The following is a 27558-nucleotide window of genomic DNA, read 5'->3' on the forward strand; positions in this document are numbered from 1 at the left end:
AGTTGACCAGCAGACTACATGTTCATTAACACACGTTAAAGCAGACAAGGACTCTCCACTGAGGTGCTGTGCTATGATCCTATGGACTTTGAGATCAGATATTGAGAGAAGCTTCTTGTAAGTTTCAATACTAATTACAACTCAGCTGCAAATATTGAAATTAGTCTATGTGGTACAAATGATCTATTTTGTTCAACAACTAGGCTTTCTGTAACATTTCTGTGAATCTGTGCATTAACTTCAGCAAATTACCAAGTGCAGGCTAAATTTACATGGGACTCGTTAGTGTCATTTTCTAGTAAAAATAAGTCTAAACCTGCTAGGCTATAGTATCATTTGAATGTCATTCATCTTTTCAAAATACCTGGCCATAAAAATGTAGAGGACAGATCAGATCTCCTCATCAATATATTTCTCTAATCTGACTCATTGATTGTGAAAAAGGGGCATTATTGGTATTATCATTAGTGTGCGGATGTGCTGCTGATTTCCCCAGTAAGCGATCCGTAGTCTCGATCTGTAGTCTCCACGCGCGCATACACACACACACACACACACACACACACACACACACACACACACACACACACACACACACACATGCACACTCCCACTGAAATGTGCTTGTGGTACAGTGGATTAGATGGCATGGTTTAGAGTAGACTGTTAGTTTGGCCAAAATGATGGCTTTGGATCACATTTCTTAGGCATAATAAACTGTGGAATCAGCCAACGAAGCTGTGTGAGTTTGCTTGCTGACTTGAACCAGCAGAGGGGGGTGTGCTGCTCTTGTCAGGATGAAGATCTCGGCTCTATTGACAATCTATGGTTTCTACCACATCCTGATATAGTTTTCCTTTAGACAACTTCTGGATACATGAACAATGAAATTATAAAGTGTTCTTTATTTTACTCATTCTCACTTCCTGGCTCATTCAAGGAAAATCGTTTGATTGGATTTTATCTGATTCAGTGACACACAATAGTCATACTAGATGTATTTAGCTATACTAGATGACAGATATTGTGATACTTTGCTGTAAATTCACAACATACTGTTTCTCCTCGATGACAGCAAAACACCGAAAATTTCAATTTTTCTCTAGTGTGCGGATGAATGTTTAATCAGGTGCCTGTTTCTTTTGGCAGGCAACACTGCAAACCATACTGCCTGTGAAGGTCCTATTAATAAGGATGGTTTCCCCCTTTAGCTAGTGCCCACACTATCAGGATTGTTTACATTCTGGAAGCTGCACTAAAAACAGGTAGAAAACCCCCCGTCTGCCAGCCGAGCTTCATGAAGTAGCCTGGAAATGAATTATGTAGATCCAGTGGCTTTTGATTTTCACCCTGCAGGGCTTTCCTTTCCATTTTTTGATTAAACCTTTTTTTTCTCTGTCAGTGTGTCCCTTTGAGAGAAAGAATGTACAAATTCCTTTGGTTTGAGAATGGAGAGCATGCTCTGCATACAATACTGTGCAGGTTCTACTAGCTCTTCTAGCTCATGGGCCATGCAACAACATTTAGCTCAGGGCCCTCAAAGGGCTAGTACCGGCTCTGAAAGCATGTGCGGGTATGGATGTGGGTACTCAGTTGTTCTACATGGGCTCCATGGCGGGGGTTACAGATGAAGGCCTCCACTTTGATCGCACCCCACTGACAGGACCATACATGGGGGCTCTTGAGTCTTGAATCCATCCCAGGCATGTAGCTGAATACAGAGTAAGTTAGTGTATATGCATGAGTTAAGGTCAGCAAGGTTACTGTACAGTATGTACAGTATATACAGTATATGCATTCAGTGTCATACAGCATTTGTAATATTTCTTTAAAAAAGTATCCTCTTTCTCTGAGCATAGCAGGCTAGAAGCCAGCCATTGATGCATAGGACATTCTAAGAGAAAATGTTATTGTCCTGAGGCCATTATTGAATAAAGTGTGCCCTTCTCACATCACATCATTCATGGAGAGCAATGTATCAATAAACGTCACCTCATCTGTCCCCCTGATAGCTGAAACCATCTGTCTTGTGCCTGTCTGGGATGAGGTCTATGATGGACACCTAGAGACAACATAACCACATTTTTAGCAAAGCTGGCTGGGCCTATGCACTTTTTGGTGTGGGACCAAAGTCTCCATTCAGAACCATACAACTTCCCTTATGGTTTTTATTACCACTTTCTCTATTGGACTATATGTGAGTTAGGCTACAGTAGAGTGAGGCATGTCTCTATCCATTCCAGACTGATTTCCCTTCTACAATTATGTAGATTGTCAACTTATCTTGGGAATGAAAATATGTCACTTGGGGTTTTTACTCTAATTAAATATACGTTGTTATTTTAAAAACTATCACAGTGCGTGGTCGTAAACATATAGTGCAAACACCATATCAGCATTTTTTCCCCCTTCTAACTATTCTGTCTTTATTGCACGACAAGCAGACGCACCTGTCTCTGTCGCGTGGTAGCCGTTTTTTTTCACTTATTTCACAGCACGGGCGGACACCCTGATCTCAGACAGTTACAGTATAGCCGCTTCGCGCTAGGCTAGCCAGATAAAAATGGATTCTATACGGTGAATCCCTGGCATCGACTCGTGTTCAGGTAAGCAGGAAACAACCGCTCCCAGTTACTGAGCTAATACTATAATAAGGGCGCGCACTGGTTCGGTGACTATGCTACTGTCGTCATGTTCATATTTTGTCTCACTTCAAATCCAAAAGATGAAATGTAGTTTATTCATCAGTTTGTCAACGTATCACCAGACATTACTGTTATTGTAGCGGTTGCCTGGAGGAAAGAAGAGGTACCTCTCCTTGGAGACTTCCCGGGATGCAAAACTCAAGCGCAAGACACAAGAGTGGAGTGCAACACTGCTGCTGTCTGATTGGCGAACCGTCCATCGCTTCATCTTTTCACATTAGTTCTACCCGACGAAGCTCTAACCAGGTCTATTGCAACCAGGACTTGACCACGAGACATCTAACTTGTAGAGACAGTAGGCTAATATTTGTCTCGGGTTTGTTTAGTCGGAAAAGCCTATTATTTAAGAAATAGGCGGACGCCCTTTCGGTGGTGCTGAAGATAGGACTTGGCTGATCTACGAGTGAGGAGAATCAGTACACGAACCCACACTTATCTGCCCCGTCTTGTCAGCTTTATGATATCAGGTGCTTTCGCTAAGGTAAGTTTATTCCCATACGTATCTAGATAATATTTTTGTCATGTCAGTTACGTCATAAAACATAACTAGGCCAACTGTCTTCAATCCTATAGTAGTCTGTGTTGACATCTCACCTGTATTCAGTCAGTCAAGTTTTTGTGTTCTTGTTGAAAATGTTACAGAACTTCGTTACACATCATATTGATAGGCTACATTGATACATGTAGCGTATTTAGTTATTATTGAAATATAAAAACTTCATTAGCACATATTTGCTTGATTTGTTTATTGTCTCACTGTCTCATACCTTTTCCACTAGATACCACCGCCACAAAGTCAAAATTGCCAATATCGTAAAAATGTATGAAAACCAAAATGTGCTTTCTGCTATTCATTTAAGGTTAGGGTTAGGCATAAGGTTATCAGTGTGGTGAAGGTTGGGGTTAGGTTTAAAATCAGATTTTTAGAAGATACAGTGTAGAAATAAGGGGGGTTAGGACTTGTGGCTGTGTTAACTAGTGATGACTTGTGGCTGTGTTAACTACAGGTGACAATTGGGCAACTGTATATACATATGTATATACAGTTGCCCAATTGTCACCTGTAGAGACGGTCATCACTAGTTGATATATATTATATATATATATTGTTAATACAATTGTTTTTGTGCCACTACAGTAGACCTATCTCTTAGCCTACTTTTGTGCGAGAAACGTTTTCCTACACATTTCTGTGTGCCTTTGCTCATAGGAATCAAACAGTGGATTGCAATGACCTATAGGTTTCATCAGCACATTTTAGAGGTGACATAATGCCAATAGCCTAGTTACAGTGGATAGATGTGTTTGTTGAAGAAATGATCATGCTCTCTCCTCTGGTATCCATCATACAGCACCATATATTGATATTGTACCATGCCATTATTGGCATTAGTCAAGCAGATAGTATTCTTCTGCTCCTCTTTGCCCTGGTTCTCCTCTCCCAAAGTTTGAAAATAATGAATGCTGCCACTGTCTTTCCCTCATTTAGAGTCATGCCTAGTTGCTCTTTGCAGACTGCCATATCAAGCATGCATTATTCAATTTAAGTGGTCAGTGAATGAACTCAAATTGTGTTCATCCTAATTATACACTGAGTACATGGGGAAAGTATCCCATTATTCATACTGCGATTCACAAGTCTCAGGTTAGAGCGGGCTAGGTAGACTGACTGTAAATATTTTCTGTGATGAATGACAGAGCATTCTTATTATGTTTGGAATATTCTTTTCACCTTGTTTTGTCAGATGGGAAATGGCATATATTACATTGATGTCTGTGTTTAACTCCACTTTCAAATGAACCACGATTCTGTTCAATTTCTCATTATTACCAGATGCACTGAGGCAGACAGAAATCGGAGAATAAATACACTCCCCACCATTTTAAACGTAAGAATGTAAAATAACAAAAAATGGTAATTAAAAACAAACATAAGCCAGTCTCCAACAGCACCTGCTGCATGCATGGTAAAGACAAGAATGTGAGTGACAGCAAGGTGTGGTTATGGGCCTGCTTTACAGGATCCAAGGGACAATAGACTTGAGAGGATCAGCTTTATATTGTGGATTTGTGTAGGTTCAAGTGCCTGTGTGGATAACAGACGTGGATGACGTATAGAACGTTTTGTGTAAGCTTAATTTACTATTGCAGTTTGTATCTGACCTACAGTATATGTGGCTCAGAGATGCCCTATGGAGCTGACCCAGAGGATGTGTCGGATTATAAAGGTGATGGTCGCAAGGATCAGGTGTCAGTATTAACTGCAGTGCAAACTGCAAACCCTTAAATAGGCAAACATCACTTTATACTTTATGACAAAGAGTGAGTGAGTTCAGCATACTGGGTTCCATTTGTTCTCCCCTCCTTGCTTCCAAAAACATGTTATGTTTTGTGCCAAAAAAAGAAGCTCTTGGTAATTGATGACGAAGGTCAGTGATCCGTTCTTTGGCAGGTTCATGTTTTTCTCCCACAAATCTATGACTTTACTGCTAGGTGCTCTGCTGAACACAGTAGAAACATATTGGGGAAAAGAACACACACGATTGCTGTGTTTACTAGCTCTGAAAAAGTGACCCAGTCAATAAGCATGGGTATGACACATTGTGGAAGATGTCATTTTAAATTATTATAATCATCTGTTAGGCTACTCCAGCTCTTACTGATCCCTGATAGATGCAGCGTATTCAATGGCTTTTTGAGGACCTCAGCTTTCTGCCGTCATTGGGGTCCTTTTGGGCATCAAGATTTAGGCCTCTGTGAAGCCACTCTGTACATTTGCTGATTATAGAAACATTATGTGGTATATTTGTGCAGTATTGTGTCATTTGTTTTTTTGTAACAGGAAATTAGTATGTCAATCATGTTAAAATGGCCCCCAACCCCTTTTCACTTGGTGCCAGAGAATGCAGGTGCTGTCCAACTAGAGAATAAGGCCCCTTTTGAGGTGGTGTCCATGTGACTGAATGCAATGGCTTCTGTCAGCGGCCAGGGTCATTGGACACAGCAGAGCTTTGACATGTACAAAATGTGCTTGAAGATGCTGTGCTCATACTGAGGCTGGCAGAGGCCCAGTGAAGCTGGGACATAGCACAGATGGCTCTGCAGTGACCAACGGCTCCTCGGAACGGAGGGAAGAGCGCAATCCAAGCCCAGCTGGAAGCTAGGGATGCCTTACTGTGGGTGTGAGTGAGTGTACTTGTGTGCACGGCCGGCGTTATGGGCGGGCCCCCTACCATATCTCCTTGCCTATCCAAATAAAATATTTAAATATTGATTTATTTGACCGAGATAAAGCATCTGTGAGCGAAATAGAGCCCCCCTGTCTCAATATGTGTAGACCATGTACAGTATCTGATCCTGTCTGGACCAAAAGAGTATGGATTGTCATACCATTTCTGTCCAGACAGCATCAGATATATGGGCTAAATATAGTAATACAGAGGGGCGCTGTTTTGCTCACTCAGATGCTTTCGTCGGTCAGAGAGTTTCAGCAGAGGCGAAGCGAGAGGGCTGACAATCTCCAAAATCTGTCCAGAATAGGCTTAATGCATTTCTATGGGCATAATATGCAGACCTAAGCTTGTCGCTTGCCTTCCCGCCTTTGGGACAACGACTCCCGTTGTTAGGGCAGAGAGATGAGCATCTCGTCATTATATACAGTTCTCTGGTTTCAGCCTCATGTGAATTGGAAAGGTAAGTTGGCAGGTCCACAGTGCACTGTTAGGATACTGGCTTCCCTTAAAGTACATTGATGTTTTGCCAAAATTATATAATTACTCCTGTCTCAATAAAAACATTTTAAATACTTCATCAGATAGCATGACTTAGCCACAGAGGATCATTAGCTTCTTTAAAAACATAGCTGTGTAGGCCTATGCCTATTTGGGAAGCCCACAATTTGTAATGTCTACCTGATTGAGTTGCGGCTGTCAGTGAAAAACATCTAAAATATGCGTGACGATAATGTGTCTTGAGTATAATTTAATATGTTGCAAGAAGAAGAAGGGGAGGGGTGTGCAGCGAAGATATGTTGTGTCTATCTTCAGAATGAACACACTCAGCTCTCCAGAATGCACTCAGCTGTCTCTCATCAATTCTTGCGCATTCACTGTTTCATTCGGTGAATTGTTTGCCCTTTAATTGCTTAAAAAAAAAAAATCCGGATTACATCTGTCACCAGTAGGCCTAGTAAATGTACCGTTAATTTGGTTACATTAATTTCTGTTAATGCATTTATTAATTACAGTCATTTACCATTCTCATTCTCGGAATGGAAACGTTGTTTGCGGAGTTCACAACCTGCTACACTTGTGATAAACACGTTTTGGTTTATTTCATAACCATTACAAGTGTTGTCAATCTTTTCATTGTCTTTTGTTTGAAGTGCTCCATGAGCAATGAGCATGAGTCTGGTTTCTCAGGAGTGCCTGAGCACGCATAGAAATAGGCCTACCTAATCTGCTGCGTGTAAATATAAGAATGTGCCCATTAGGCAATGTCTGATTGTCTTAACTCACCACATCCACCTAAGCTTAGCTTCTCAGTGATTGTTTTCACCTCACACATTGTCAACGAAGTCTGTTTTTTATTAACATCCATTGCGAATGATAGTTCCTCAGTATTTAAAAAATCTTTCCAACACTCCCGGCCTCGATAATCACCAAGCCTAAGAGTGAAAAAGCAAAATATCATGATCTGATGATCCCATATATCCAGTGGAAATGTAATAAAAAAACTGCTGTTTGTCTCGAGCTCACTGGTGCGGGGAAACTATGAGGGTCTGGAATAGGCTAGTTGACACAATGTTGCAAGTTAGCTAGCAACAGCTTCTGGCCGGACCCAGTTGATGATTTGATACAATGTTGTACTTCACTAGCGATAGCTCAAGTCAAGACAGATAGAAAAGGAGGCAGACAGGCGGAGTAGAGAGATTAATGTGATTGAAAGAACCAGAATTTTCATCAGGAGATTTTCTACTGTTTTTATTTGTCGGCTTTAGGTTTATGTATTTTACTTAGTTGACGATGCTGCATTGGCCTATGGGCTATCTCTGAGTTCTATTCACTCATTTCTCTAGTCGCCAATGGGCCACAGCGTATCAATGTGTCATATTGCAGAGGCTGATGCTCTCGCCTTAGTTACATTATTACTCTTAGAATTTTAGAATCTTACTTCAGATCTTTATGATTAACCGAGTGAAAATGATTTTGAAAAACTGGAACGTTATTATTGAAGTGAAACTGTTCCTTGAAAATGCGCATATAAAAAGGACCATAACTGTCACGAAGATGGATAGAAATGGTAGGATAAATTGCAAGCATCCCCAAACTTGAAACTCAGGAGCTGCCTATGGGCTTTACTATAACACCCATAAAAAAATGGTGAACGCACAAATCATTTATTTTACCTTCATTTAACTAGGCAAGTCAGTTAAGAACAAATTCTTATTTTCAATGACAGCCTAGGAACAGTGGGTTAACTGCTTGTTCAGGGGCAGAATGACAGATTTGTATCTTGGCAGCTCAGGGGTTAGAACTTACAACCTTCTGGTTACTAGTCCAACGCTCTAACCACTAGGCTACCCTGCCTGGTGGAGGTCCTGTGAAAAAACGTGCCGATCTATGGATATCCAAGGCCCATCCACCCTGCTTGTGGGTGTTATAGAAAGAGAGACTGTGTGCGTGTGTGGGCATGTGTGTGTGTTTGTCAGAGCAATTACTCCTCACACCTGTTAGTCCCTTATGGAAAAAATATATGAATTTCACTTGTGAACAAGTGAAGTGTTCAATTTTTTTCCCATGTGTGATCTTATGTGAAGTTAATGTGATAACGTGATATCATGTAAAGCAACATGTGATAACATGAAACTACACGTGTTACCATGTGATCACATGTGAGGTTTTCCAAAACCATATGTTTTCACATGATTTCACATAAAAAATGTATGTGAAATCATTACATTTTTCTGTAATTCACTTACTTTCCCTTTTGCTTTCCAAGCTGAATCTGCAGTTTTTGTTACTATAGGATTTAATATAATATACAGTAGATCCTATCAGTTACTACCAATGGGATGTATTGAACCCATGGTACTGTGTAGCTAGGTGACCCTGGACTGGGGGAGGGGGGTTTGGATCACTTTTGATTTTGATTAAGGACAGTGATTTAGTGCGTAGGCAGTGGCTTGTGCGACATTACAAGATCTCTCTCTTTTTAAAGAAGAACCAGCTGAGATCCCAATGTGGAGCAGGAGCGCATGACTACAAACACACAGTGGCTTCAAAGAGCTAACCTTCCTTCGCCGTTTCCATTTGGCAGGCCGCTAGAGAGCAGGGTGGGAGAGAGAGAGAAAAGAAGCCTGCTCTTTTCATTCCGACACATCTGTTCCGTGAAGGAATAAGAGCATGATCTGCACTCTGATTACAATGAATTATTCCTCACCCGGTTGTAAATATGTGTTCGCTTGAACACTGAGCCTCTTTCAATGCCAAGAATCTTCGCACTCCATACAGCGCAACATCACCAGGCAACACCCATGGCCTTGTCGACTGGTTTGGAGCTGGAGAATCAGAGACACCAGTTGAGTTTACTGGGTAGTTCTTGCAGTCGAATTACCAAAGCGCCCTCTAGTGGCCTCATGGGTGGAATGTTATTAATATTTTTCATAATTAATAAACATTATTATAATTTTTACACCAGAAATCTGGTGTTTCCATGTCAAATGTTTTGTTATATTTCAGTCTTCTGTGATGTATATAAAGTGCAACATTGGGATGCAAAGCCCTTGTCAAAAAAGTGCACTATAAAGGGAATAGAGTGCTATTTGATGGCAGCCTGAGTCTCAAACAGGAAGTGGATGAATGTGATATTGGTCCATCACCTCTAATGGGAACAAAAGGTCATCCCTTAATTATTCATTTGGGATGTCAAACAATCCGCAGCCGCTGTTATTTAGAGGAGGAGATCCATTGAATAATGCAGAGGGAGGATTCTCTTTCCTCCTCCAAAACCAGAGGCACCCACACTCGTTGGTTTGGATGTTTTATAGTAGAGCCTTATCTTTATGCTAGAGCCCGCTGTCATTTTAGACCGACCCGACCTTCACTGTCACTTCTGGTGAAACTTGGGAGGGCATAGAAGGTGACATGTGACTCGTGTTGTTTTTCTACATATTATAGTGCCTGTTTACAGAGTGCTCCATGCAGGGAGAGAACGATAATGCATTAAAACAGCTGAATCATTATGGTTGTCTTCCCACTCCCCCTATCTGTTGTGGTAGACTACCCTTGTCAATTGCTTTTAAGCAGCTTTCTTAAGATGTAAGGGGTGTTTATTGCAGCTCAAGGAGCAAAAGGAGATATTAATGCTATTAAAGTGCATTAAAGTGAAGAATGGTGTAATGTGAGTCGCTACCGTGGGAAGAATAGCTGGGAGGAAGCAGAGAGGATTCAGACGAGTGTGGGGGAGAGTCTGCAAATGTGCTCTTTGTTGGGCATGAGAGAGATAGAGAGAGAAGAGAAGCAGAGAGAGAGGAACAGGGAGAGAGGGGGGTGGTGGTGGAGAGAGAGGCAGATAGAGAGCGGAAAGGAGAGGCACAGAGAAATGAGAAAGAGAGCAAAAGAGAGAGGCAGAGGAGAGAGAGAAAGAAAGAAAGAAAGAGAATGACAGAGGGAGATGGAGAGAGAGACCATCTCCAGACCGTTCTCTGAACATGCAGAGATGCACATGTAGAGTACGTGACTCTGTCACGGATCCCCCCGGTACTGCTGCTCATTCTGTTCACCAGCTCTGGAGGTCGACGTCACCCGCCTTCTAGGCTGTACTGAACTGTGTCATTACGCACACCTGGTTCCAATTCCTCACTGATTGTGTTTGTATGAATGTGCCCTTTGTTTCCCCATTGGGCTGTTGATTATTGTTCCCATGTCCGTTGGTCTTGCGAGTACCTATGCATGTTTTGGCATTGTGTATTTGTCACGCCCCGATCTGTTTCACCTGTTCCTGTGATTGTCTCCACCCTCTCCAGGTGTCGCTTATTTGTGTTTCCTGTCTCTCTGTGCCAGTTCGTCTTGAACGTTTAGTCAAGTCAACAAGAGTGTTTTTCCCGTACGCCTTTCGCTATTCTCCTTTTTCTAATCCTCCCGATTTTGACCCTCGCCTGTTTCTGGACTCTGTACCCGCCTTCCTGACCATTCTGCCTGCCTTGACCACGAGCCTGTCTGCCTGGACTCTGATCAGGTTTTGACCTTTGACCTGTCCACGACCATTCTCTTGTCTACCCCTTTGGATTAATAAACATTGTAAGACTCTAACGATCTGCCTCCTGTGTCTGCATCTGGGTCTCGCCTTGTGCCTTGATAGTATTACGGGTCTCGTCCCGTGTCGTTCTACGAGGTTTACCCTCGCTCTTTTGTTTGGGTACATCCCTGTATTTTGTATACATGCTTGTTTTGGGTGTATTAAAAACCCAGATGAAGTATTCCTGCGCCTGTCTTCAAATCCTTTATACCAGCGTGACAGACTCTCAGGCTGCAGAATGGAGGAGGCAGTGGAACCACATTGATTTGGGAAACAAACATACCTACACTGAGTATACAAAACATTAAGAAAAGCTGCTCTTTCCATGACATAGACTGACCAGGTGAATCCAGGTGAAAGCTATGATGCCTTATTGATGTCACTTGTTAAATCCACTTCAATCAGTGTAGAGAAAGGGGAGGAGACCAGTTAAAGAATGATTTTTAAGCCTTGAGACAATTGTGTATGTGTGCCATTCAGAGGGTGAATGGGCAAGACAAAACATTTAAATGCCTTTGAATGGGGTATGGTAGTTTTGTGCAGGTTTGTGTCAAGAACTGCAATGCTGCTGAGTTTTTCACTCAACAGTTTCCTGTGTGTATCAAGATTGGTCCACCACCCAAAGGACATCCAGCTAACTTGACACAACTGTGGGAAGCATTGGAGTCAATATGGGTCATTATCCCTGTGGAACGCTTTCAACACCTTGTAGAGTCCATGCCCCGACGAATTGTGGCTGTTCTGAGGGCAAAAAGGGGGATGCAACTCAATATTAGGAAGGTGTTCCTAATGTTTGGTATACTCAGTGAATTTTTAAGATCAAATTCAATAGGAAGACAATCTAGTAATTGGAATAATAAAATGTTCATAGGAGTGAGTTTCCGGGACACAGGAAATCTCTTTACTCCCTGTTGCCCTAATAGAACACCAAATGATCAATACATCTCTATAATTAATAATGTACTTCAGGAGGGATGAGTTTTTAGGGCTACATTACTGGATACTTCAGCTCAGTCTGTCAACCAAGAGAACATCTTTTTAATGTATTTCCTGCTAGAACCAGTACTTGACTTGGAAGGAAATAGGTGCCGGTACTCATTTTGGGTGCCGGTAATGTTTATATTTATGTGCAGGAGCTCCACAATACTTTTGAGCTAATATTCTATAATAGGAACAGGAGCTCAAGCAGTAGAACATTTGATGTGAGCCCCTGCCCAAGTCAAGCACTGGCTAGAACTGAGGTAAGATTGAAAACCAACCCGACACAAACTGTGGATTGTTTGTGCTTGCCTGTAGAGTAATGCAGGCAATTAAAACAATACTTTTTAAAGTACTGGTAATTGTTTTCTTGCCTTTGCACTAGGCTTTATCTAAAGAACCTTTCGTAAGAACAGTACCTAAACTCTTAGAAAAAAAGATGCTATCTTGAACCTAAAAGCGTTGTTTGGCTTTCCTCATAGGAGAACCCTTTGAAGAACCCTTTTTGGTTCCAGGTAGAACCATTTTAGTTCCAAGTATAACCATTTTGGGTTCCATGTAGAACGCTTTCCACAGAGGGTTCTACATGGAACCCCAAAGGGTTATCCTAAGAACACTTTTGGAACCCTTTTTTCTAAGAGTGTATTGTACCTGTACAGGTTTCATTTGTCTGTGGTTTTAGCTACCAGGTAAGGTATTAGTTATGCAACTGATCAATTGAGAAATGAAAACATTATTTTGGTTCACTGCTGGGGATGCTCTGAGAGATCATTGTGGATTTTGTGCCAGTCAGTATTTCTCAGGAAGATAATGTCCTTATTCCCAGAGTTTGACGTTGCTGTACGGTAGCTAGTGACAACGCTCGTTTGTCTTGGCCTTGAAATAAAGGTGAGGATGAACTGGGGAGCGGATTTGATCTGCGTGTCTCTGTATAGCTAGGGAGCCAGGGATGTGTATTGCTATATTGCTGCTCAGGGGGATGAACATATTCCTCCAGGCAGACAAGGTCACCGTTCGGAGGCTGAGGGCCGAGGGAGGATAAAGGCAGCAGGCAGGGGCCAGGTGCTCTGTGAGTTAGTTTGTGGATGGATGGCACTGTGCCTAGAAAACAGAGCCAGGGAGCTAGGGAGCCAGAGCCCAGCCTGCCCTCCGCTCGGGACTCTCCCTCCACCCCTCCTCTGTGGGGCTCTGAAAGCATTGCTTAACTCCTGTGGAACCCAACGCCCAGGTATCAGGGTGTTGATCAATTAGGCAACTGTGTTTCAGCACAAGTTAATTACACAAATGTATTCTGCACTAACGCTTGTCAAGTTATTAGCTGGCAGTGTAGCGCTATTCAAGCCATTTCATCCATTCTGTGATACAGACACCGGTACACTGTAGCCGGGGCAACCTCAGCGAGTGAACTTTTCTCTGAGAGAGCTATCAGCTGTGTTAGAAAACAGAGTGAAAATAGAGTACAGGTTACTTTAACAGCAACCATTAAAATGTAGTCACAGGTTTATTCAGTTGAATTGTGACACAAAAGACCAGGTCCATGCAGAAGTGTAGGTGTGGCAGGTGGTTAACAGTTGTGGTTTTATTGAAATGCATTAACAATGCTGCTGCATAGATTTGCCTTCCATTTGAATACTACATTTGACATATTGTATTGTAAACGTGTCCGTCTCTGAAAGCTAGATTAACAGAACATCTTACTGCCCATACGCACCTCTTTCTACAGATGGTGGGAGGTTCACTGGAGACGACATCGTCCAAATATTATTCAGTATCGCTCCTTAGAAGCCAGAAAAATGACTCAACCACAGCTTTCGTAGATAGAGATAGCAACCCACTGGGCACACACTGGTTGAATCAACATTGTTTCCACGTCATTTCAATGAAATTACGTTGAACCATGTGGAATATATGTTGAATTATCTGTGCCCAGTAGGAAGCCCTCTCTCTTATTATTATTATTTTTATTCACTCACCCTCTCACAAGTTACTAATGTTAGGTTTGTGTAATGTGACATGAATTTTTGTAGTCATAATTAAGCTTGTGATTGTCGTAGGGCTATTTGTATTACAGACGTAGATAACTGCTATAGCTTGACTGAACTGTTGCGCTCTCTCTCTAGATATATAGCACCTTCTCTAGTGTTCAATGTGTAGTATATATTCTGACCACACTTAATATTTATTTGTTTTCTTTATTTATTTGGATCCCCATTAGCTTTTGCAGAAGCATCAGCTACTCTTTCTGGGGTCCACAAAAAACACAAAGTAATAAAACTATCAAGTTTCAGGTAAGACCCAAGTGCAGACTGTGTTGAAGTAACAATGTTTATTGCAACAACAGGTCAAGGTAGGCAGGGGTCGATAATCCAGAGTAGCGGCAAAGGTACTGGGCGGCAGGCTCAGGGTCAGGCAGGCAGGCTCAGGGTCTGGCAGGCAGAGTGGTCAGGCAGGCGTGCTCGGAGTCAGGACAGGCGGGGGTTAAAACCAGGAAGGCGGAGAAAAGAGAGTCTGGAAAAAGCAGGAGCTCAGACACAAACCTCTGGTTGACTTGAACAAACAAGACGAACTGGCAACAGACAAACAGAGAACACCAGTATAAATACACAGGGGATAATGGGAAATATGGGTGACACCTGGAGGGGGTTGGAGACAATCACAAAGACAGGTGAAACAGATCAGGGCGTGACAAAAACACTGATAAACTGATAGACAAGGACAGTCACACACATTTTAAATACAATGATATACAAATAATACAACTACAAAATGTGTGTGTTAAAGTGTGTCTGTGTGTGCTTGTGTTTGTGTGTGTGTCCCCTCACAGTCCTCGCTGTTCCAGGAGATGTTGTTTAATACGTTTTTTAAAGGTAATTTTGCTGTTTGCTTGAATAATTGGTCGGGAGTTCAATGCGATCATGGCTCTGTATAATACTGTGCAGTAACCAATAACAAGTAATAAAAGGCTAAGGTACATTTTTATGAGGTTATGAAGGTAGTTTTCCCATACATTCATTAATTCCAAGCCTTGGGAAAAATACATGGGACAGATATATTCAATTATCAATATTTACTGCACGCCTGAATTAGAAAAACACACCTTGTGAATTAATTCTACAAAATTCTCCAGCGTTTCTGCACTATTAAATTAATAAACAAGAACTTGAGGCAGTGAAGGGATCACTCTGCTAATTCAATCAGTGTTTCATTTACCAGATAGTTTAATTACCAACCAATCACTGCCCTCTTTGGCCCTACAGGAGGTCTGATATGACTGATGAGTGCGCTTTCCCCTGCCCTCTCCCACACACTGGGAATGGGGAAAACATTTCCAAGAAGCAAAGTCTATTACCTTACATTGTTCATTTCCTACCAGTGTGGGTGTCTGAGTAATACATGTTTAAATAAATAAATACACAATGGAAAAATTATCCAGTCAGAACTTGAACATATTAAACCAGGTAGAAAACTTACAAAGTATGGGCAAAATGTATGGCCAAAATGTGGGCAAAATGATATTATTGACAATGAAAGTGGTAGGAATGTTGTGCCCTTGTCCTATAATTACTACATTTACTATCAATATAGCATTGTTTTTCAGATTGTATTTTGGCGATTAGTTTTCGCAGTGCGTATATTGGGTCGCGACTGAGACAAACACCTGGTTCAATTTGAGTCCCGAGGCAAAACCAGTTGAGAACCACTGCTTTACAGTAGCCGTTAAAGCTTGTCTCTGAGTGTCTGGTTATGATAGGGCCCCACCACAGTTAAACTAATTATGCGCAGGACCTATTATTCCCAAAGCATAGGTGCCTTGTATTCATATTTAATGAAGGCTTGTCATTAAGATTAAGCATTAGTGTTCAACAGCAAGCTTTAGGTTGATGCCTTTCAGAGTTGCTGCCGTCTGAAAAAGCCCACACAATCCCATTTGCACCATGATCCCTTTTTTGAGCCGTTATTAAACATTCATTACATTATTGTGTAATCAGTGCAAAACAGTTGCTAATCTGATTTGACTAACATGGGTTAGCCTAGTGCTTGAAAATGGCCACCACGTACTGTACTTTAAGCAGTTGTGACTGTATGTGTAGGGATTGTTGGTTGACCTGAACAACTGAAACAGTAGCTATGCTAGAACAGTTCCTCTTCACTGTCCCCTTACAGATCTGCCTCTCATACCAACGGCAGTGGTTGACTGCAGGTGACAGAATATGTAACACCCGATGCTATGATGTCTATTTGAGCTACAACATTTTATCCCAGTCAAGGATCCATTTAACCATTGGCTTAAATACTGCATCTCCTGAAGTGGGCATGGCACGTGTCTCCTATCTTGTGCCATGGTCTGTCTATCTGGCCCACTGACACTTTATTGTGAATTAGAGGCCTAATGTCAAACATCTTTAAATACAGCTGCCTCTGACAATTTAACTCAATGCCATTCTACATTCACTCAGAGATCCCATTGGGTCTTCAATAAAAACAGAATTACACATTTATTTTTTACCTGTGTATACATATTTGAAACTATTTCAAAGGTAGCACAGTGTCTCACTGACAATGTGTAAGTTCAGAAATCTTTAGATTCTCTAAATCAATGATAACAGGTCCATGAGTACATACAGTAAAGCTCATGACCAAGGGAAGACTATGAATGACTATGTTAAGGCTGTAAATCAATATATTCAGTTAAGATGCTAAATCTATCTTTATTTTCCTTGTTCCCTTGTACGGGTATGTTTATTGATGGACCTGTTGAAAGACATGCTGTTTACTCATATAAACTGGGGTTCACCATTTTTTTGTTTGTTAATGTGTCGTCCACTATACTCAACTCTGAGTCACAGCTTAGCTCATCATTTGTTAATGAAGCATTGACCTCCCCATCACACAGTAGCACATCCAGCATTACCATACATGGTCATATACACTGGGTAGATACAGCATTCAAAGGATGTAGCTATAGTTGTTGTTGCTGGTGCGATCTGTAAAACATGCAGGAACACACCTCGATGTTGCAACAAATAATTCATCGCAACATCGAGTGAGATCTGGGAGCTTCACTTGTATCAGGGAATATAGATATTTAATAGTGACTCCTAGTCAGCCCCTTTCTTTTCTACAATGCTGGTAAATGAAAAAATTGGTAGTCTGCACTTGGTTCCGCTGCTCTACGAGGTTACTTGCTCTCAGCTACCTACAGCCGGTCAATTTCGTATACTAAAGGACAGCTTTCAAATGGAGCCAGTTTTGTTCAGAGTGAGTAGTCACCATTAGTGGCAGGCCTGGAAAGCATGAGCGATGGATAGAAACATGGGGGCATTTTATTAGTAGAAGTGTTTCTGGAGACAAAGAGCGACTACAACAGGTAAAGATATAAAGACTTGACATCTGCAGTTAGGATCAGGCTTCCAGGAGAGCAGATTGCCTATTACTATGTAGTAAATGTTCATCTTCAGTATTAACACAGATTATACAATGTCTACTTTACATGAGTGACTGACGACAATGTGATGATCCAAGGGCCAATTTACAGTACAGTACATTACAGTACAGTCCATAACAGTACAGTACATTACAGTACAGTCCATAACACTGACAAATGAATGAGGAGCAGTCAAACATGTTTTGTAACCAAGCTGAATGCACTCTCTTATAGTATGTCCCACAGTGTTCTACAATGTGCTACTTAACATAAATATGGTGCAGTATCGTTATTCGTTGTGCTGCTGGTATTGATACCAGTTCCACTGATTGTCACCTGTTGCTGCCTTTGTTCTCCAGAACTGGGGATAGGAAGGAAGTAGGTTATTTTTAAATAGATGTTTTATCAGACAATATTGTGTTGAATATGTCCCACAGAAACTCTCTATAAACAACCGAGAGGAAATTGCTTTCTGAAAAATGCTCCCCCGTACGTTTTCATTCATTCCGTTCAAATGGACTCTTGTCTATGAAAGTTAACTTGTAATACAGAAGGCCTCTGCTGTGGTAGGTTTGTCCTATACCTGGACCTATTCCCACCTTCTAAAAGGGGTTTGGGGCTTTTGTGAAAGCTATTGCTCTGTCTAGTCTTGAAAGTGTTGAAGACCATCTCAGGAAAGTAATTGGTTGTGCTCTGCAACTTCTAGCATCACCTACAGTTTCCCTTTTATCCCTCTTGACCTTTGTAGTATGAATATTGCTCAGCCAGTGGCATTTACCTAGACTGTGATGTATGGTCATTTAAGTCCAGCATCTCTGCTCATGACTAGGCACTGTGCCATTGCAGCACATTTTCTATTTGGAGTATGGATATTATAGCTATTTATACAATAGATGTACCTGCATCTACTGTCAATGAAAATAGAAGAGAATACATTTTGAATGAGTCCCCCAACTCCCCAAAAAATCTAAATAACTGAAATTCCAATGGAATCTTGCTTAAACAGAGAAAGTTAATTGTCAACAATGAACATGCGAAAACCTTATTGGCTAAAACCTACTTCCAACCCATTGTCCCACCTGACCTTCAGCACCATTCTCAATAGTTCATAGTTCACGCCGGTGCTGTTAGCATATTGACCTTGACACTGTGTTTCAGCAATGGCCTATCAACAGCTCAGTTAAACAGGAAAGGAGAGTAGAAATCTCAATAATGTATATCTAATCCCACAACATAAAATATGTGCCTAGTACAGATACATAATCATGATGAGGCAGATATATCTGCTGTTTTTTCCCAATAAGAATATTAATGTCATGAATCAACCATGAAGTAATCCCAGCTGGCCATGAGAGCTTAATGTCAACCAAGTTACTAATTCACAGCCCGTTACCTAAACTGTGTAATAATAATAATCTTTAAAACATTGTTGATGTTTCTCCCGTTTAGTGAATACACCTCAGGGGGTTGAATTTGGTGTGGAGCCTGCGTCCTCTAGGTAATGTACCAGAAATGTTGACCGTGTCTAATTTCTCAGCTTGTTGCTGTAAACAGTCTGTGAGGTTAAATAATGTGTTTACTGTGGATCTAGTTGATATTTTCTAGGGAATGTTTCATTTTTGTAGAGCAGCAATTTAAAAAATATATATTTGATGATCAAGCAGCTGAATCTTTTTTCAGATCCTTTTGGTACATTCAGTCTTTTGCTCATTTGGATCTAATCAGATTGGAACATCTAACAAGTGGAACTAGAGAGCAAATACTTTGTGCTATATAACAGTACTATTTCTTCTCTGCTACATAATGGCTTTGCAAATAATCATAATCCTCACAGGAGTCTGGCCCAAATTCAATTATATTTCCATTTTATCTCTCCTTTGACATGTGCTAATAATGACACCTTTGTTAGAGAGATGATGTAAGGGGGACAGAGTGTACCGTACAGTAGCTTCCACTGTAAAATAGCTGTGATAGGGAAGGATGGTTAACAATGCTGTCAAAGCAATGCAAATGAAAATGACTCCGTCTTCCCACCAAAGCTCAACATCGGACCAACTTTCATCTGACCCCACAGTGGACAGTTTGAAGGATAAATCAACTGGGAGCAAAGGGCAGGGACAATGCGGGCGGGGGGGGGGGATTTGGGGGGGGGGGGATTTGGACTGCTGCACTGCATGAGGCTTCACTCTCACTAATTTCAGCAATTACCAACCTGCTCTCTGTTTTAATCAGCTGGTCCTGGCACCATCAAAGCAAACATCTCAGTGCTGGCTGGGACCTGCTTGGTAATGCTGAACACCATTTAGCTGAGGGGAAGTCAGGCTCATTTCAGACAAACGGAGAACAACCCACCCATCGCTCATTAGTCAGCATCTCAGCATTGCTTTTTCATTTGAAACAAAAGCGTCACTTATTTGGAGTCGCATGACGCCTCAGAGATTTCTGTTGCTGCGTTTCATTCTATCACCTGGAGAAGAGGAAAAGCCTCTTTCTATGTTCTCATCTACATTCTCCTTGTTGTGTTGCCATATACTCCACACCATCCAGAGAGCCTAATACACATGTTATTAACACTATAGCAGGATATTCACATATTGTAGGTTTCTCATCTCCATGCCTGAAATGTAATTAGAAAGTGTTACAGTGAAGAAGAAAACAATCCCAATAGGTATCATACTCCCCTGAGGCTGCACATGGCAACATCCTGTTGTAATGACATCAGCACCAAGAGAGTCACATGAATAATTCACATGAATAACAACTAGTGTATGTCAAACCATTTCAATATGATTTGACAAGGGCATACCGTCTGTTGCATGGTGTTATAGTAGTAACATGATTATTGTGACTGGTTTCAATCGGAGATGTGACATCAGTTTGGTTTATCCTATGATTTAACGAAAATCAAAGGCACGACCACTGGGTTTCTTACAGTTTTATTTGACCATTGGTTTCATTGCATAATGCATTATTCTGTTATCATTGTCTGAGGCTGGGGACATTCTCCTGCTGTTATGCATTTGAGTGAAATTTCAGCATTTTTGATATGGAGTGCTCTCTCTCTCTTTCCTCTCTCTATTTCTCTTTCTTTCTTTCTTTCTTTCTTTCTTTCTTTCTTTCTTTCTTTCTTTCTTTCTTTCTTTCTTTCTTTCTTTCTTTCTTTCTTTCTTTCTGTCTCTCTCACTTTTAAAGACAAGCACCAACCCAATCTGGCAAACCAGTCTGAGAAACTGCTCCTTTAATAGATGCTATTCAAATTCGGTCCTAACGGAGCAACAGTGTTGTCCTACTCTGCTCAGAGCAATGGGAGTCTAAATAGATTTGTGATAAGATTGGCTGCAGTCCAGTGATTTCTAATTTCGAGGTCCCCCTTTCTGGTTCCCCCTTTCACTGAACTTAAGTCCTTGACACTCATTACATTACCACAGGTCATTTATACAGTATCAGACAGGGAAAGCTATTGAGCTGCTGTGCCAGACCTGCACAATATCACTGGCTCCTTTACGCTGCCAGTAATTTAGATGAATGTTGTGCCAAACTGGCGCAATCTATCTGGCACATTTAGGCTGCCATAAATATATATGAATGTATATGATTCACATGATTCATACAGAATGCCATGGTTGGTTGTCATAGTTTTGCATTTCCATTTCTATGAGGTTCCGTTTCGAGGCTCCACTGGGAGAATGGAATGGAAGAATACAAGATTCATTCCAAGTGTTTTACTGTAACATGGTCTGAATATTTTTGATGTGTACCTCATTCCATATCTCCTCTCTCTCCATTTAATATCCACAGCTGCATTGCTATCTGTGGGATGGATCTAAATATATGTGGCATGGGTTTCTTCAGTATTGGCTCAGTAAGCCTCCTAAGACTCTCTAGGGTAAATATCAAATAACACAGTACCTTCTAATGTTCATCCAAGATTGTCATGTTGTGATGTATGTCCTTTTCAAAGTATCATTCTCTCAGCTGGCAGATTTTACCACTAGCTATTTGAGATCTCCCATCCTGGGAAATAGTGTCTGTCTGTCTGTCTAGAAATTATATAATTTAGAAGAAGCGTAGGCTGTATTTTTGCATCATAATGGAAAAAGGAAAGGAGAAAAAATGTTAAGGTCTGACATCTGTATATTTTTCTTAACGGTGCAATATGCAGAAAAGCATCCACCATTTTCTGGATGCTAAAATTCTAATAGTACTCCTAATTTCTGTTTATGTGACAACAAGCAGTCATTGTGTAGAGAATCATTGTACTATCTAAACCTCTGTGAAATGTATTTTCCATAACCAGAAATATTGTATGTTTTTAGCTGTTTGAAGCTGGTGTACAAAACCGAATGTAAAAGACGCAAAAACTAAACTTAACGGGAAGCATAGAAATAGTGCACATAGAAAAGATCTACCGCTTCTTAGACTTGCTTTCAATGAGAATGACAGATCTATAACTCATATTTCAATTTAATTTGTTCCGGTCGCCAAATTATAGCAGCCATACCCTTGGCAATTGTTGGGTTTAGATTTAGGAGGATAATTTTTCCAGGATTCAAAAAGCATTTTCCCTCAAATATATTTTTCAATACCTCACGGTTCAGAACAGCGCAGCATGGCTGGCCCTTGGATGTACACAGAGAGCTAATATTAATAACATGCATGTCAATCTCTCCTGGCTGAAAGTGGAGGAGAGATTGACTTCATCACTACTTTTATTTCTGAGAGGTATTGAATGTTGAATGCACCAAGCTGTCTGTCTAAACTACTGGCACACAGCTCGGACACCCATGCATACCCAACAAGACATGCCATGAGGTCTCTTCACAGTCCCCATGTCCAGAACAGACTATGGGGTAACGTCTGCTTCCAGCTCACACTCTCAAACACGTAGATTCCCTGAACGCAGCTCACTTTCCAGCCCACTTTCCAGCCCACACTCTCAAACACATAGATCCCCTGAATGCAGCTCACTTTCCAGCCCACTTTCCAGCTCACACTCTGAAACACATAGATCCCCTGAACGCAGCTCACTTTCCAGCCCACTTTCCAGCTCACACTCTCAAACACATAGATCCCCTGAATGCAGCTCACTCTCCAGATCTCAATCACCTGAATTCTGTAAAATTTGATTTAAAAAACAGATAAAACAATACCTTATGGAACAGCGGGGACTGTGAAGCAACACAAACATTGTCTCACACACACACACACACACACACACACACACACACACACACACACACACACACACACACACACACACACACACACACACACACACACACACACACACACACACACATACACACACACACTATGCATACACATTGATTTAGTACTGTAGATATGTGGTAGTGGTGGAGTAGGGGCCTGAGGGCACACAGTGTGTTGTGAAAATATTGTAATATTTTTAAATTGTATAAACTGCCTTAATTTTGCTGGACCCCAGGAAGAGTAGCTGCTGCTTTGGCAGCAGTTAAGGGGGATCCATAATAAATACAAATAGAAATGCTTAATGGAAATCTATCATTCCCAAGTGTTTAAGTCCTCTCAAATTTGAGACCTGTCACCTGGCTATGGAAACCTCTCTCTCTCCCTCTCTATATCTCTCTCTCCCTCTATATATATATATATATATATATATATATATATATATATATCATAACGCCAATGCATGGTAGAATGGAGTAAAAAGAGCTTCACTTTTACCCCTGTACGGAGGGAATTCCAAAGTTTGGTTTGAGAACCAAGCGGCCCAATTATGCTAAGCACAAAGAACTGTTTAGTATATCAAGGGCAACATCAAATCCGGTTCCCATCACCATCAACATGCTCTATTTTATCTGCCAGTCCTAGGGGGGGAGAACTTAGAGGAAAGATTCAGGCTGTGAAATGGAATAGAAGTAGGAGCAATTAGTTTTAAATCAGCTCTTTCTTCCCTGATATCAATACAGGGAGAGAATGTGCCAATAAACAGGCTGTTGGATAGCATCAAGGTCCAAGTCTAGATTATTACCCTTGCTGATCAGGATGGATTGGTTCCTATATCAACATAACCTGAAGGAAAAAGGGGGAGGCTTGCAAGCCAAAGAACACCATCCCAACCGTGAAGCACGGGGGTGGCAGCATCATGTTGTGGGGTGCGTTGCTGCAGGAGGGACTGGTGCACTTCACAAAATAGAGGGCATCATGAGGAATGAGAATTATGTGGATATATTGAAGCAACATCTCAAGACATCAGTCAGAAAGTTAAAGCTTGGTCACAAATGGGTATTCCAAATGGACAATGACCCCAAGTATACTTTCAAAGTTGTGGCAAAATTGCTTAAGGACAACAAAGTCAAGGTATTGGAGTGGCCATCACAAAGCCCTGACCTCAATCCCTTAGAAAATTTGTGGGCAGAACTGAAAAAGCGTGTGCAAGCAAGGAGGCCTACAAACCTGACTCAGTTACACAAGCTCTGTCAGGAGAAATGGGCCAAAATTCACCCAACTTATTGTGGGAAGCTTGTGGAAGGCTACCCGAAATGTTTGACCCAAGTTAAACAATTTAAAGGCAATGCTACGAAATACTAATTGAGTGTATGTAATTGAGTGTTCTATGTAATACTAATTGAGTGTTCTGACCCACTGGGAATGTGATGAAAGAAATGAAAGCTGAAATAAATCATTCTCTCTACTATTATTCTGACATTTCACATTCTTAAAATAAAAAGTGGTGATCCTAACTGACCTAAGACAGGGAATTGTTACTAGGATTACATGTCAGGAATTGTGAAAAACTGAGTTTAAATGTATTTGGCTATGGTGTATGTAAACTTCCAACTTCAACTGTATGTGTGCATCTCAACATTTGTGTCCTGGTTCTCAGTAGAGATCACTGTGATGTTTTCTGATGAAGTCCTGAAAGAACATTACTGTCTGAGTTCCTTTGTATCTGGGTCACACAGGCCTCACCAAATCTTCAGTAGTCTGTCCCTTCCGTCTCACCTGGCTTTCATGTGAATCGAAGTCAAATGGATGCGTAGGAGCTTCTGTAGGATGATAATTACCTTCTCAGGGGCAGAGGAGACAGCAGAGCTTTCTGTCAAAACGTTCATACCGCCACCATGTGGTAAACCTATGGTTAAAGTCCTGGTTGGAATGATGCCATGTTGTAGTACAGATGTAGGATCTTAATTTGATCACTCTTTTGTTGCTGATCAGTTTAGTAATAAAGGCCCATGTTTAATGCCCCAAAGTAGCACTAATGATTATGGAAATAACGACAGTAACACAGGTGCATAATGAGTAATTGTTTGTGGTGTTTAGAGTATACACAGTGTCATCAATACCTGTTAGGTAGATTTTCTGAGAAAACCCGTCACAATCCCGAGAGTGCCATACTGTACTTGTAAAGGAGTCAATTTGTAGGGAAAAACAATCAGTGGAACAAAGTGAGACTCAGATTGGGTCTCATTGTCAGACAGACAGGTTAAGGACACCCAATCCATCACAGTGAGGGTTGCAGGTTCCTACTGTTGTCTCAGTGCTCTATAATACACCTTTGTGTCTAAATGCCTAAACAGTCTGCGTAGGAGATTGCTCCAGAAAACCATGACTGAAAATGGCATCATGTCTCTGTTGCATAAGGTTCAGGCGAATCTGTGCGTTGCGTTGTTATTGATGTCAGCAACTTGACATTTCCAAACGTCTGCATTCCCTCTGGATTCTGTCTGGTTAAACACCACACCGTGCTAGCCCTATTTGGGCTCCTGAGTTGCGCAGCGGTCTAAGGCACTGCAATAAAAGTATCAAATACTTATGTCATGCAATAAAATGCTAATTAATTACTTAAAAATCATACAATGTGATTTTCTGGATTTTTGTTTTAGATTCCGTCTCTCACAGTTGAAGTGTACCTATGATAAAAATTACAGACCTCTACATGCTTTGTAAGTAGGAAAACCTGCAAAATCGGCAGTGTATCAAATACTTGTTCTCTCCACTGTATGTCCAGTTCCCCGGATCCCTTCCACAGTGTGTTTCTGTCTGTTCCAGACCTTTAAATCAACAATTGAGCTAATACTAAATAACACAGAGGTAATCTGGCTTGTCTGTGTTTTCCAGATTGAATTAAGTCAAATACAGATCTTGTGTCGTACCTGTATATCCAGTATTTCATAGACTGACAACTCCAACTACTGGCAAAGCTAGTCTGGTGTTCTAACCATTGAAATTAGTTAAATATAGCGCTTGTGTGGTGTAGCACTGTACTTCTCATAGTGACAGCTCTGAGCAGAGCACAGGCATTCTGCTTAACAGAGAAAGTAAATCACCCTTTTTACATATATTTTTGGGGGATTCAGAATATTGCAGTTGAACTTGAAACATACGGGTTTCAATACACTGTCTGCCAAGTTTGATACCAATAAGTGTTGTTTTCAGACTGCTGACTACTTTTGATTGATACGAGAGACGAGAGAGAGTCATCTACTGTATTTTAGCCCACCAGTCAGACTCAGTTCGGAGAGACATCTATTTTAGCCCACCAGTCAGAATCAGTTCAGCCATTGTTTGTTTGTTTTTCCTCTCTGTTGGAGAGAGACTTTGTTGAGTTGACAGAGGTATTGATTTTGCAGCAACTCTCCCATCTGTCATGCTAATCCACATGAATGCTGGACACCCAAGCAAAATATTGTCTGGCTAAATCTGATGAAAGGTCACTTCTGCTTTATTTAAGACTGTAAATCATACTGTTTAAGGGGATGGCCATGGAACCCAGAGCTTTACAAATATCTCCCGTCGCAGTGGCTGCTGCCACCACACTGTTCATGTGTATGTTGATTTTACTTTTATGATGTGTAACTTTTCGGAAGGCCGAATAAAAGGTGCGTCTTTATTGGAACAATATCACTTATGGGGTGATACAGTACTACCAGCTAATTCCCATGGTCCTCTTTGGGCTAGGTGGGGCGCTAGTAACCCACTTCGATAACATCCAGTGAAATTGCAGAGCGCAAAATTCAAAATACAAAAATCGTAATATTAAACATTCATGAAAATACAAGTGTCATACATCATTTAAAAGCTTAACTTCTTGTTAATCCAACCGTTTTGTCAGATTTCAAAAAGGCTTTACAGCGAAAGCATACCATGCGATTATCTGAGGACAGTGCCCCTCATACAAAAGCATTAATAACATTTTCCAAACCAGCAGAGGCGTCACAAAATTCAGAAATAGCGATAAAATAAATTCCTCTTCCTCTGTTTGTTATCCCAAGGGTCCCAGCAACACAACAAATGGCCGTTTTGTTCGATAAGGTCCTTCATTATATCCCCAAAAATTCAGTTTAGTTGGCGCGTTTGACTCAGTAATCCACCCGTTCCACTCGTTCAACATGCATACAAAGGAATCCCAAAAGTTACCAATAAACTTAATCCTAACAAGTCAAACAACATTTCTAATCATCAAAAAGAAAGGAGGACCAAGGCACTCTTCACATAATTAATTAAAATGCCTTTATTAGTATGGCATGTTCAATAGAAACCAAGTTTTTTTTAAACCGACGCGTTTCGGCTGCATGGCCTTTGTCAGGGAGTACGTTTCCAATCACCCTCAGTTACCCTAATATGTAAATAAACAATACAATTTAAGACGAAATATAGTATGTTCAATACCGGAGATAAATAACAAAGTGCGTGCCCTCATCCACAAGCACCACATGACTACAGTCAAAATTGAGAGCCACCTTGAAAAACTACAATTACTAACACATTTAAAAAAAAACAAGCCTGAAACCCTTTCTAAAGATCAAATCAAAATCAAATCAAATGTATTTATATAGCCCTTCTTACATCAGCTGATATCTCAAAGTGCTGTACAGAAACCCAGCCTAAAACCCCAAACAGCGAGCAATGCAGGTGTAGAAGCACAGTGGCTAGGAAAAACTCCCTAGAAAGGCTAAAACCTAGGAAGAAACCTAGAGAGGAACCAGGCTATGAGGGGTGGCCAGTTCTCTTCTGGCTGTGCCGGGTGGAGATTATAACAGAACATGGCCAAGATGTTCAAATGTTCATAAATGACCAGCATGGTCAAATAATAATAATCACAGTAGTTGTTGAGGGTGCAACAGGTCAGCACCTCAGGAGTAAATGTCAGCTGGCTTTTCATAG

General features: G+C 41.0%; 1 protein-coding gene across 1 annotated transcript in view; it reads left to right on the forward strand.

The window, feature by feature from the left end:
• Positions 1-2578: 2578 nt before the first annotated feature.
• The window catches only part of LOC110506717 (carbohydrate sulfotransferase 8), a 208644-nt gene continuing 183664 nt past the window's right edge, over positions 2579-27558 (forward strand). The window contains exon 1 of the mRNA XM_021586533.2: positions 2579-3186. The gene's annotated coding sequence lies outside the window, so the exon portion shown is untranslated. The remainder of the gene's footprint in view (positions 3187-27558) is intronic.

The sequence above is a fragment of the Oncorhynchus mykiss genome, chromosome 26 (genome assembly GCF_013265735.2).
Source record: "Oncorhynchus mykiss isolate Arlee chromosome 26, USDA_OmykA_1.1, whole genome shotgun sequence".
Classification (NCBI taxonomy): domain Eukaryota; kingdom Metazoa; phylum Chordata; class Actinopteri; order Salmoniformes; family Salmonidae; genus Oncorhynchus; species Oncorhynchus mykiss.